Genomic DNA, 14,711 nt, shown 5'->3' on the forward strand with positions numbered 1-14,711 from the left:
TGTGGGGTGACTGACCCATGTCCCTACCTGGTAAGCTCTCTCTCAGAATCTCATTTCTGGATCCCCTTATAGATATAGTCCTTCCCAGAGGAAGACACCCAAAACACAAAGTAAAGCAATCTCTTTCATTGTTCTCCTTTACTCTTCACCTAATCTGCAGCCTGTATTGCCTTTTCTTGTCTGCAAAATCTGCTTTTAGATATGGACTCCCCCCTCTTAGCCTGAACACAAAAGGAGAGAAAGACACCTACTCCTCTCCAACATGGATGACAGTTTTCCGATACTTGATAAAACAGAAATATGGAGTAAGATTGAGTATGCTAAAAAATTTGGGTGTACTATAAAGAAATTAAAACTCTGACCAGAGCTGTAATGAAAGACTATTCCTAGAACTCCAAGATACATTTCAGGGAATATGTTTCCTATTCTAGACTTAAACATCTAAAAGAAAGGGCAATTTCCTTAATTCTACTCCCAAAATCCTCTCCAGAACATTACCTTTGACCTGGCTTCCAGTCACCAGACATACTCTTTTAGCTTGTCCTTCCAAAGTTTTGACCACCCAAAGAATGCACCAGGCTGAAGATCAAAGAACTCTTCTGCTTTCCACTTGGCTGCTGGGACAGCTCTCTGCTGTGCTCCTGCTGGAATTAGCACCGATGTCTTCATAGGAGCCAGCCAGAGGAATAGGGCAACCAGTCATTGGAAACATGGGGAAGTGGTGAAGATTCCAAGAGCCCCCTGGAAAGCCATGCTCCCCACTTCCCAGTGAGAGGCAGTGCTGCCCTTCCTGGTTGGGAAGCTGTGTAGGAAGGAAGTCTAAGCCTGAGAGAGCCATGGGGGCATTATTTGGAGGTAGAGTCTTCTATCCAGAAAGTATAATCACTGTTAAGATCGTGATCAAAACAAGACAATTGTTTCAAGAAAAAAAAATACTTTTCCATAGTTTGTTTGCTTTTTTTTTCTGTAGTTGGGCTCCAGAATTATCAGAACACATTCTGGTGTATTATCTCACGTGACGCTCCTGGTAAAGGAAGTAGGGGCAGGGAGCCACTGCAGAAACGTGAGGACAGAGAGTGTCTTGTTTACTATCGCACCTGCATTGCCCTACAGAGCTCCTGGCCTGTGGTAGGCATTCAGTGACTATTTATTGAGTGAATTAATGGATGCCCATTTTGCAAATGGAGAATCTGACTTGGGAATAATGAATGATCTTGCCAAAGACAACCCAGTTATTAAGTAGCTGAGTTGGTGCTATGACCCAAGTCATCTGACACATTTTCCAAAGCACCTCTAGAAAGGTTTGTGTACTCAGTAAGCTTTCAAAGAATGCTGGATGCAAAACACACGTATTTCTTTCTTTTTTTTTTTTCTAGAATTATCCCCTCCTTCAGGCTTAGGCTTTTATTAATTTCTAAAACCAGTTGCTCCTATTTTAAGACCCGCTGGCGTGTAGCCCATCGTAAATAAAGATGACACACCTGGCCCACCACCAAAGGACATGACCCACCCATTCCAGATCTTTTCCACTCTTCTCAGGCTTTCATCCCTGTGCCCTAAGTCTCAACAGATCATTAACAAGATCAAAGTAAGCTGGTATGAACTCACAATGTCTCTGAATTCTTCTATACCTTCACAGATTCCTCCTTTCTCTGACTAATCTCTCCTCTTCCCTCAGACCTCAGTAATTCCTATCTCCTGGAAACCTTGCTCCATCAATGAATTATTTTTCAAGTCCATCCTTCCTCTGTGTCAGCAAAAGTCACCTCCACATTTAAAAGTAATTCTTTCTCAGGGTGCCAGCATGGCTCAGTTAGTTGAGCGTCCAACTTCGGCTCAGGTCACGATCTCATGGTTTGTGAGTTCAAGCCCCGGCGTCGGGCTCTGTGCTGACAACTCAGAGCCTGGAGCCTGCTTTGGATTCTGCCTCCCTCTCTCTCTGCCCTTCCCTGCTTGTGCTCTGTCCCTCTGTCTCTCAAAAATAAATAAATATTAAAAAAAATTTTTAAGTAATTCTTTCTCTATCCTTGTGACTCCTGGAGCCATCTTACCATCTTTCCACCTCCCCTCCTGTCAAAAGCTAAGCCCCCTGCAGCATGACTTCCAGTCCACCAACAGACCGTTCTATACCACCCCAGAGCCACAGTAGTTCCCTCTGTAGTTCTGCCCTTTAAGGTAAGTAAATTGCCAACTGCCCTCAGTGCGCTTGAGTCGAGAAATTTTGGTCCCCTTCCTGCACAACTTCTGGTTTTCATGGTGCTATGGAAATGATAAATTTTCTCTCTGAGAGAAACAAGGCTAATGAAGTTAACAACTTTCATATTAACAGGAGGGAACATGACCAGAGGCATGATGGAGGAGGAGGGTGACTGTGTTGAGTGAGTCGATTATAAGGCTATGTCTTATTTGGGTGTCCAAGGGCAGAAAATAGAAGGTGGAAGTGCGGGGGGGGGGGGGAGTGCTGAAAAAGGAAAGAAAACAAGGTGAGAAGCTGCTTGCTAGCTGGGGATGCTTGGCAAGGCTCGCCCCAGGTCTTGAGACTGTCACACTATGGCGTCAAAAAGCCAGGACTCACCTCTCCACCAGAGCTCTCCATTTGCCCTGCTCTCATCCACCCCCTTCCCCCACTCTCAAGGAGGGAAGGCAGAATGGCCTCAAAAAGAAGAGATTTGCCATAGTCTATATTTCCTCAAACTCCTGAAATTCCCGGACACTCTGGAGAATGAATCTCTACTCTAAAAACTTCTTTCACGTACTTAATAGATGTCTCAGTTAAAAGACCTTTGTTCCAAATTTGGGGGGAGGGGGGCTTAAATACAAACTAAAGTTAATTTAGTTTAGGTAAGGAAAAAAAAAGGCTTTTGCTTTTTTGTTGAGGTGACCTAAATTCTCTATAGAAGTCTAAAAGTCTATAATAGGTTTACCAAGTAGAAGCCCCTGAATGAGAAAAAAGGATCAGAAAAAGCCTAGAGATGCTGAAGGAAAAGTACTCTAAAACTAAGTGTTGGAAAGACCTGCTCATGTTCATTGTCTTCTGAGAAAAGGCAGGAGAAATTCTGCACCAATATATTTCCAAGTTGGCCAGTTAGCACACACCTACAGGCAACCAGATCTCACACTCTGCTCCCATGGGTGCAAATCCTCAGGTGTCCTACCTGGGCCAGATCTGAACTGATCCTCTAGAGTGACAGGCAGAGCAGGCCACAGAACCTGAATAGCATTCAGATGATGAGCACTGTCCCTTCACACAGGACTTGTCAGTAGCCCAGATGATCTAAAAAGGAGAGGCACATTATCTCATTTCCCCTGGATACAATACTAGTTAAAAGTGGAAAGAATTATAAACAGAAAGTTACAGCTTCATTAAGCCCATGATGCAGGTCAAGTTTCCTGGCAGCCAATTTTGCCCCAGGCCAGTGCTAGACATGTAGTCATTTACAGGCAGAAATAATAGCAGATTATATAGTCCTTTCTGTGCACCATGTGTGGAAGCTTTATATAGCTATTAATGTGCCTTTCCTACAGAAAACGGTCAGATAAATATAACCAAAAAGGAGTCATTGCCTAATCTTGATGATTCAAATGGGGGCTGCAGGCCTCCTCCATAAAATATTGGTTTTCTTTTCTGAGATGCAGTTCCTTTCATTATTAATTCAACAAAAGTTTAAATTAATTTCCACTCTGGAAAGTAAGATTTATTTTGATGATGCAGATTTCGGATGAATTACATATACTGAGAAAACTACATGGCTGTGCCTATTAATAGGTAAAATAATTATTGTAATTTCTCCTTTTTTGAGGATTTTTTTCTTACATTTGTATATGTTACCATGCACAAGAAGTCTTCCTATGTTTTATGAGACCCTTAGAAACATTGCCCTTTATAATTCAGAAATAGAGAAAATCTGTAACTTCGGATTTTATAAATCCCACTTATCTGTCAATGAGGCAATACTTCCATTTGGAGTCAGTTAATTATTTCATCCCTCTTATTTTTCACCCTGGAAGTAACTCTGAACTCTGCGTTCACTTTTCACATGGTGAAAAATTTTTCTGATCACTCTTCAGTTGATATTTAGGAAAGTCAGTTTTCAGGTACTTGTGATATAATCTTTTCTTCACACTTTCAGAAGTTTCTGGTGTTGTTTTTGTCTTTATTTTCTGGGAACTGAACTCGAATCCAGTCAGAGATAATTCTTTCTTTTGGTTGTTCTGAGCTGGAGAATGGAGTCAGATATGATTTTAAATAAAGAAATAGAATGTACACTATTCATCTGGCTTACTTTTCTTGACTCTCTCAAAAGCATTCATGTATAGTGATGCCTGGGAGCGAGCTCAGATTTTGATCACTTTGAAAGCATAAGACACTGTGACTTGTTCAGTTCAAATGTAACTTAAATATTTGGATACTAAAAAGGCTCTTTAAATCATGAATTGGAAGCAAGGAGACAGCTAAAAGTTACCTAGCCAATTAGTTGGTTACCTTAAACAGGCTGATAAAGACTGACTTTGGACCAAATGTAGGCTTCAACATCCATGAGAAAGGAAAGCTCGCTCCACTGACAGGCAAGCCAGACAGGACAGCTGTTGTCACAGGACTTTTTTTTTTTTTTTTAACTCAAGCAAATCCAGTCACCCGCTTCCTGTATGTAAATACAGGCACTAGTAACCTTCCTTCTTCCATCTTGAAATTGAAATTATATCAATGCTAAAAGGAGCTTCAATTGTCAGAGACAGATACCCTCCCTCGAAAAGGGAAAGGGAATGAATGCATAGGAGAGGGGCTCAAAGCATTCCCTGAGAGTGCTAATAAAAGCAAAATAATGACATTTTTGCCTTATAAATTTTAAACAGATAATTAAGAAACTTTGACTTTTATTTCTCTGAAGGACAAGCATTAAATAGGCCAAAATGGGCAGCTGGGAGTCGTGAATATTAATATCACAAAAGGTTATATTCTCTTTACAGAAGAATATTTTGCATAATTGAAAACTCTATTGTTCCAATTAAAATACAATTTTCCTTAATAAAACTTAATTTGCACAGAACTTTCAAAGAACATATCTAGGGTATAAAACAAACCATGATGACCTTTTATTAATGGTTACTTATTTTATTTTATATTGATTTTATTCCAAACAATACAAAATGTGTATTTTGTATTGTTATATATACACAAACATCATGCCCCAAACATCATGGTCTGGTATGTACATATCTAGCCTGCTAACTATTATATATATTTACCTAAAAGTGAAGCAATTCAACATAAACTTTTATTTGTAACCTACATTTTTCACTTGCAATATTATGGATATCTTTTTTGATCAATACATACTCATGCTTAATTCTTTTTATAATTTTTTTCTTTTTATTGTCTGAAAATTCAGAGAATCATTGAATAAAGGAAAAATCTACTCATAATCTGAAAAACCTTATATAAAATAGTTATTGAAAATCTCTCCATTCATCTAATCCTACCAACTCACACTTAGAATCTGGATAGTGAATACAAATGAGTGTATCCTTTCAGATTTTGACCAAAATGATACTGACATATCTATATATACACCTATATATATTTTCTTTTAATAAGAATGAAACTGCTATAACAGTGGTCTGAAATTTCTGTTGTTCCTCGACTTTAATATGTATGTACATCTTTTCAGATCAGTTGATATATAATGACCTCCATCTTTTTAGTGGCTGCTTTTTATTGGTCCTTATTGAATAAAATGTATTGACTTACTTAGTTCTTCATTAGTGGGCATTCAGATGGTTTCTTATGCTTTGCTACCACAAATATTACTACAATAATCAGGCTTCTGCACATAAATCTTTACATATGTACACTCTTATTTCTGTAAGAAAGAAAATGGAAGGGATGCCTGGCTGGCTCAGTCGGTAGAGTGTGTGACTCTTGATCTCAGGGTTATGAGTTTGCGCCCCACGTTGGGTGTAGAGATTACTTAAATAAATAATATTTTTCGAAAAGTAAATGGAAGTAGAATTAATAGATTAAAAAGAATGAGAATTTTAAACTTTAATAGATCTTGCCAAATTACTTTCCATAAACAATGCATGAGCTTGCCTGTTTCCCCACACTCTCATCAACCCTGGGGTTAGTTACAACATTAGAAGCTAAAGTGGAGAATATAACTAGATGTACATCATGGTTCTCAGACACACTGACAAAAACTTGCACAAGGAAGTGCTCTATTAATTTATATACATCACTAAGAGATACCGACTCTTTTTTCCAATAGTATTAATTTCAGGCTCTCTTATAACCAAGGGAGACATCACCACATACCAAGAAGCTGGAAAAGAATTGATACTTAGTACTGATTAAATATATGGTGTAATACATACCACATATTGAACAAAGGCCAAATTGACTCAAAACCCAAATTTATTCAGTTGTCACTATCTATGTACTATTTACGTTGCCTAGTTCTTGGGGCAAATTTTACACTATATATGTACATATGTATATTTATTGTCTGTATGCTATCTAGGTTGTCCAGTTCTTGGGGCGAATTTTACACTATAAATATACATATGTATGTACATATATATTATGTATATATAGTTTAAAATTTATTTATGTTATATGTGTGTGTGTTGATACATATATATTAATCTCTGAAGAAGCTTGAGGAAAAAGGTACACCTGTCTATGGATAAGTAGTTACAGTAGAGTATGATACGTCTGTAATATTATGACATTACAGCAAAGCGAGAACAACCTCTTTGAGGCAAGAAGGGAAGGGAGGCCAAGAGAGATTTCTCACAAGAGATAGCAATTTTGTGTGGTCCCAGAGCGTCCTAGGACTTCTAGACAGAGGTGAAGTCATAAGGGAATAGTAAGTAGATCTGTGGGCTGGAATACAGGATAAAAATGAGAAGAATAAGAGAGAGGCACTCAAGTGAGAACAATTGATCTCAGTTGCAAAGGATTTTGGTTGTTATGCCAAAAATTTGGATCTAAGCCTGTCCTCACTGGTGAGCCAGTGGATTTTTTTAAAACAAGGAGGACACACAAATGTGAACAAGTAATGGTTGAGCACCGTCATTCCAGGAAGTCTGGAAATCATCACTGGGGTAGACTTGTGCAGCTACTCATAACACCCAGGGAGTGTCTAGTCAAAGAAACACAACTCTGATCCCAAGAAACAGTATTTCAATAAACATCACCATATATGTCCTCTCCTCGGAATTCTATACTTCAGCATTTTATGCCACTGTCCATAGGCAGTCTATCTGCACATCGCACAGGCATTTTGAGCTTGACAACTAAACCGAACATTTCTTCCTTCACCTCCCTTCATAAACAAACTATTCTCTCCCTTCTCGTGTGTCCATTCAATAGCCCAAAGATTTCCAAAAGATTTTGTAGTTTTGTTTTTTTTTTCCCCTCACCGCCACTACTTATAACTTCCTCCTGTGGGTCTCCTGTGTCCTGACCCCTTCCCCCCCATTCTATTCTAGACTGCCATCACCTTTTGCCTTAACAATTACAATAGTCCCCTCACCAACTGCCTTGCCTCTAGACCCAGCAGTCTCCACACCTCTTTTTTTTTTTTTTAAGTTTATTGATTTATTTTGAGAGAGAGAGAAGGAGCAAGGGAGAGGGGCAGAAAGAAAGGGGGGTAGAGAGAATCACAAGAAGGCTCAGCACGTGGGACTCCATCTCACGAACATGAGGTCATGACCTGAACCAAAATCAAGAGTCAGATGCTTAACCAACTGAGAGCCACCTAGGCACACTGACCTCTTTAGGGTTTTTAAAAAATATGCAGATCTAATTATACTCCAAAAGCCCACCCCACCACCATCACCATCAAAATCCTTCTATCATGTCTTAATACTACATAAAGGTAAAAAAAAAATGATTACAAAACATAGTGAACAGTTTAACTTCATTTCTGCAAAATGTATGCACATGTAATGAATGCGGTGTGTTTAATACACAGCTGAAACATAGTATGCATGGATGTATGGTGAAATCCAAAATGTCATTGGTACTTTCCATTTTTTTAACTTATTTTTTATTTTCCAACCTTCTAATGAGCATGCATATGTTACTAATTAGTTAATTAATTAATGAGAGGAACAATAAAACCCAAGCCCTTTAGTATAGTTTGTATCACTCTATCCTTTGGCCCCCGCTTCCCACAAAACCTAACATTGACCTATAACCTGTTGTGTCCTTGATGTTCTTAAAATACACCCTTCTTTCTAATTGCTAGCTTTTGCACATTTATTACCTTTTCTTGAAGACATGGGTTTCCTCTTCTCTTTCTACTCATCCTTCAAATTGGTCTCCCCCTTTTAACACCAGGCTCCTTCAACACTGGGGCTATTTCATCCCGTTGACCTGGGTCTTCCCTTCACAGGATGAGAGCAAAGTAAATGATCCTGGAAGAAATGAATGATGGAATGTTCTCTTGGCTATAAATGAAAATAAATTGGAGGTTATAGTCTCCCTCAATATTTACCTTAATACCATTTATACAACGTCATAAGAAAGAACTCCAAATGACTTCTTCAGCAATGTTAGATAATGTCCTCTTGTGGTAGGCATAGCTTTGGAAAGCATCGACTGACTTCCAACCCTATCAGTCCTCTATTTTTTAAAAATACATGGGTGTTCTCCGATAAGCCATATTTGAAGTTTGAAGCTTTTTACTTAACTTTAATTATTTTTATTTATATTGCATTTTATTTCCTTAATACAGAAATGCCTGCAGTCATTTTTAACATCATTAGAAAGGACTCATTTAGCCACATAGATATTGCTATTTAAATTCACTGAGAATAAAATATGTTAACATGTATTGGGTGATTTTAAAGGGGTTAAGAAGGATGACAACAATTTCTTAATTCTCAAGCATGTAACTATTACTAACTTACATGTGTACTTACCGAAACCAGTATGATTCAGTATTATATGTGGACTTCTAAAGCAGCTTTTTTTTTTTCCAAATTGATTATTTCTTATTTTGTATAATGTATCACTTGTCATTGAGAATTAAATGGGTAATAAAATGATATTTACATAACTTATTTGCATTTTTTAAATGAATACATTTAATTCCTATGCGTGGCTGTGAGAGAGAAAAAGAGTAACCCTTACTTTTGAGAATGATGCGGCTCTGAAAAACTTATCCCAAGGAAATTATCTCAGCCTTTTGACACAACTTTGACTTTGTCCATCTGTGCATCGTTGGCTGTCGATTAGCTCTCGGCTGCTCACATGTATTTACTTTCCTTTCTGTTCCCTATAAGCTTCATCCTGCCTCTAGTTCTGATTTTATAGCAGCTTTTTAAAAAAATACTTGATTTTTTTAGAGCGGTTTTAGGTTTACAATAAAATTGTATCAACATTACTCACCAGAATGGTATTTTTTTTTTTTTTTAAATTTTTTTTTCAACGTTTATTTATTTTTGGGACAGAGAGAGACAGAGCATGAACGGGGGAGGGGCAGAGAGAGAGGGAGACACAGAGTCGGAAACAGGCTCCAGGCTCTGAGCCATCAGCCCAGAGCCCGACGCGGGGCTCGAACTCACGGACGGCGAGATCGTGACCTGGCTGAAGTCGGACGCTTAACCGACTGCGCCACCCAGGCGCCCCAGAATGGTATTTTTTTTTAAGCCAATGACAAACCTATGCTGATGAGTCAGTCACCCAAAGTCCATCCTCAAAATGCATTCCAGGTCACTCTTGGCATCGTACATTCTATGGATTCAGAGACATGTATCATGACATGTGTCCATCATTACAATATCTGACATTGTATTTTCACTGTCCTAAAAGTCCTCTGCACTCTGCTCATTCATTTCTCCTCACAGCCGCACCCCCCTAAAGCAGGTTTTTAAGACACTGCTTTGTTTTTCTCCTATTCTACTCACAAAGGGACAATCTTTGGATACATATTCTTATGTATATCAAATCACACAAAATTTCATCAATAATTGTTTTTTCTAATTTGTGGTCCACTTTTACCATTTAATACTTACTGCTCAACAATATCAAGTCACTTTCTGATTTTTATTGATTCACAATACTTACAAAATTGTTCTTAAAATGTGAGAAAAGTGTGTGCATGTTTAATTCTCATTACAGGTAATAAATTGTTTTTGTTTTCAACCTAAATAAAAATGACATTTATATACTTTCATATCTTGACTTTCCATAAAACTTAGCTGCAAATAAAAACAAATTTTCCTCCTATGTGTGTAAGAAACTTTCCCAAGGGGGGAAAAGCCTTGAAAATGTTGACCCACCTCAAAGGAAACGTTCCACCAGACAAATTACTCTACAAGTGCTATTTGTTTAGAATGTCTATTAATAGAGCTAATACTAATGCATAGATATGTTGCATGATGTGCATAATGTGGCTTTTGGTGCACAATATTTAATTTTAATCATAACCACATTTGTTGAGCCCTTCTTGTGATCATGCATGGTTCTGCATTCATTACATGTATTCAATATTTATTTAATCCTCTGAGCAGTCTTACGAGGCAGGCTTTCACAGGAGAGGAAACTAAAGCAACTAAGGATTTAATTTGCCCAGGGTCACAAAGACAGTGAGCAATGGAGCTGAAATCAGAAATTTCAGCAATCTGACACAAGAGCCCCCACCCTTACCTGCCGTACTATTGATTAAGTTAGATCCAGACCCTTCTATTCTCTTATGTGCTACACTGGCCTCAATAACTCTGTTTCCCATGCTTTGCACTCATGTGAATTTCATAGGAGAACTCCACAGTATATAAACCAATTTCCAGGGCGTAATAATGGACAGCATCTTATGTAGCATATGAAATATGATTAATATTTTTCAGAAAAGGAATCTCATTAAAAAAATAAATTTAATAGCATAGCATACCATTTGCATAATGACTTTTGTTATTGACATCCAGGAGAATTGCTATAAATTAACAAAGAAATTGGTGTATTCACAGAATATGAATCCTATCATGTCCATAATTGGAGACTTACTGAAACAGGAAAGCTTGCAGTTAATTCAAGAACTCAAGAAATCATCCAGGAATGATTTCTTAGTTATGCCAGACAGATGTCTGTCATCACAGAATATTTCTTTTGTTTATAATTTTAAAAAGAATAGTAAATGGATGTCAATTGTTTCCATATAGCTTTGTGATATTTTCTTTTGTTTTGATCTTAGCTGCCACATATGAGTTTTTCGCTCATGACCACATGATAGAACAAATGATCCCACGTGATTTCTTGGTTCAGTGTTTTCAACACAAACTAGTCATCAGAGAAGCTAAGTGGGTAAAAATTCCCCTGGTCATAAGTTCTTTAATAGATAGTCAAAAAGATTTCATCAAAAATGACTTCCTCCTCCGGAAATTAAAACTCACTGAGATAGCTGAATTATCTCCAGTATAAACAATGACAACTTGTTAACCATTTTTAAAGAAACAGCTTTATTAAATTATAAAAATTTGTTGCTAGAATGCCTTACCACTGACAGCAAGCACAGGCAAAATCTACTTGACATTTTTTTGCCAAAGTTTGGTTGGGTACACCACTCTTTTTTGACTTAGCACCTACATACTGACTTCCAAAAAATAAAAATAAAAACGATATTTCATGGAACACACTTTGGGGAACACACAGTCCTTCTTTGAATTAATTTTTACATCATTTTTACTTCAATAAAAAATTTAAAGTACAATTAAAATAGGATTTTGAAACTTTAAAACACCACAGGGAATGATAAAAAAAATAATAATGGTCCATCTATTGAGCAATTTATCCTCTTAGATACTATTTTTTTCCCCAATTATCAGCCTTAGCTGTTAAACGGTTCAGTTATATACACAGCTCCAATTACAAGAAACACTTGGCATAGGGAAGGGGGACTCAGTGGGAATTAATATTGTCTAATGCTATGTCCGTTTTGGTTTTGACCTGTCAAAGTTAGCCAATACGGTGGAGCCTTAAGACACAGTTGGCCTTTTAGAGATAAAACACCAAGGAGCAACAAAGTATCATATCTGAGCAGGGTAACAACTGCAGAGTTCTAGAACAAAGCCAGGCCTCTGACTTTAAAGCAATGTTAGCTATAACTTGGCTCTGCTGGGCCGAGCAAGCATATCTGATTGGTGACAGCAGGATCCCAGAACAGCTGTGGACTAATGCAGAGAAGTGACATATTCTGGCAATCAGCTTGAAATGCCATGTGGTTGTGGATTGAGAAGCAGTGGTAGGAGACAAGTCCCCTGAGTGTGTGGCCAAGGAGAGAAGACCCAGTGGTTTTAACTGAGTGGAGAGACGAAACCTGAGGCAAGATACATAACAGGAGCCTTTGAGGCTAAAGTTGTAGGGACTCAGAGATATGCGATCTATAAGGTCTCACTCTCCAGAGTTGGCTTCAAATGAAAGAGTCACTTCATCCCACACAGTGAGTTGTGACAACCGCTTATCAGTAATGATCAAATCACAGCTAAGCATTCAAGCTCAGGAAATAATGAGCTAATTTAAAACCCATGGGGAATTTAAGACAGGCTAAATGACAATCTCATATCTTAAAATTTCCCCAGGACACCTTCTCTTGTAACTGGGATCCTGGAGTCCTGATTTCCTCCATTAGAATGGGCAACACTTAATTCTGCCTTGCATGCCAAGGAAGATGGCACATTTTCCACAGGAAAATGCCAGCTTCTCACTGGGCAAACTTGCTGATAACTGGCAATATCCAAGCCTGAACCGATATGGCTGGGTTACATTGTGAACAAACTGCTTTAGAGTTTTGTAGCTGCCATCATATGATTTACACGGTCCCCAAACACAAGTAGTCAAAATCCATGTTCAGTGTGTTCTACATTGTCTTGTGTATTTTATGGCTAAAGACTGAATCCCAAGCTAATAATAGTCACAGCAGGGAAGAAAAATTGGCAATTTATAAATCAGAGTGCAGTTAGCCCTCAGATACAAAGGGTGCTCGCTCCTTTGTAGGCCTTGGAACTGCAGAGAATCAACTGCTTTGCCCCCCCGCCCCCGCCTCCATGGTTTCCATCAGCCCCCATCTGCCTGGTGAACACCAGTGTATTTCAAGTTGTAATCTCCTTTGCAAAGCAGAGTTGATCACATTCATTGTGCCAACACTATGTCCAGAACAATCTTCATTACAGCATTTAGCACTTTCCACCACAATTGTGTGTTTACATATCTGTTTTCTCTACCAGAACTCCAGGAGGGCAGTGGCTGTGGCTAGCTCATGTACATGCTGAACAAATGTCTGCTAAAGGAATCAGTTGAAAAAAAAAAGCGAATAAATGTCATAAACCATAAACTTCTTTGGAGAACTAAAAACACATGACATAGGAGTCCTGATGATTTTGAAAATCATATTAAAACAGATATTTTCCTTGATGATAGGCCATAATATGTAAATAACTGTTTATTGTCTGCCATGGGAATTAATTTTAAGTCTTTAGTTAATAAGTGACTTCCTAATGTGCTGTTATTCAAAACTAAAAAATATTTGAGTGACCAAGCATGAGCTGGAAAGGTGCTTTGAGGCTTTTTTTTTTCCATTGGAGAGAATAGATTTGACCTGAATCACTCACATTCTTGCTTGGTCCCACTTTTGACCAAACGTAAGCATTTTAAAGTGCAGCTGGTTATGTTTAGAGATGCCATCTGTAGCCATGAGAAAAGACTCTTCTCTGATGAAGAGTTAATTGGTCTGGAAATGTTTCATAAACATGATCTTCATTTCTTACCATGGTGTGTTTTGTTTTATTTTGGGTGTTTTGTTTTGTTTTGTTTTGTTTTGTTTTGTTTTGTTTTTTTCAGTCTAGAAAGCATGGGTTGAAACTTAGACCCAGGATTCAAACTCTACCTACTCTACTTATTAAACTGTTTGACTTCAGAAAAGCTTCCCCACATTCTACAAATCTTCATTTCCTCATCTGCTGAATGAATGTTCAAACAGTTGTAAAGATTCAATGCATTCGTGTATATGAAGTGCCCATCCTTGTGCTTGGCATAACCCAGGTTCTCTCTAAAGAGTATTTCCCTTTCTTCTTGCCAACTCACCAGGAGATTGGTGCCTCCCCCAAAGTTAGTCCATAAATACAGTAGGTGTATCTCAGCTCTTCTTTAGCTTGTAGACTGTCCTCCCACAGTTTCCCCATTTTTTAAGAGCACAATGCTTGTAGATTACAATTTCTGCCATGGGATATCCATGGATGCCAATAGCACACTGCCATATGTCATTGCTCTGCTGTATGACACTCCAATAAAACTGTTTAAAAGCTTTTTAGTGGTTAGAAGATTCTTCTACTGTTAATATATTTTTGCCCTTCAAGAAAACCCTAAAATATGACTATCGAATTGTGTTAGACTATCTTTTGACTTGTAAAATTAATTTTACAGTTACAGAAAGTTCCCAAATCCTCTTCATTTAGCTTCCCCTAATATTAACATTCCACATGACCATGGTACTTTATCAATACTATCAACACTAAGAAATTAAGGCATGTGGTGGCTCAGTTAAGCATCTGACTCCTGATCAGGTCGGGTCATGATCTCACAGTTCGTGGGATCAAGCCTAACGTCAGGCTCTGCACTGACAGCGTGGAGCCTGCTTGGGACTCTTTCTCTCTCTGAAGATATATAAAACTTTAAAAAAATACTAAAAAATTAATATTGGTATAATATCTTT

At 38.0% G+C, this 14,711-nt stretch overlaps 1 protein-coding gene across 1 annotated transcript in view; it reads left to right on the forward strand.

Annotated features, from left to right (window-relative positions):
- Positions 1 to 14,711, forward strand: part of CPED1 (cadherin like and PC-esterase domain containing 1) — a 270,984-nt gene that overhangs the window by 199,013 nt on the left and 57,260 nt on the right. The gene's annotated exons all lie outside the window — the stretch shown is intronic.

This window comes from Lynx rufus, unplaced genomic scaffold (genome assembly GCF_022079265.1).
Source record: "Lynx rufus isolate CCGP_SWC_20201006 ecotype Redwood Valley unplaced genomic scaffold, mLynRuf1.p SCAF_4, whole genome shotgun sequence".
NCBI lineage: Eukaryota > Metazoa > Chordata > Mammalia > Carnivora > Felidae > Lynx > Lynx rufus.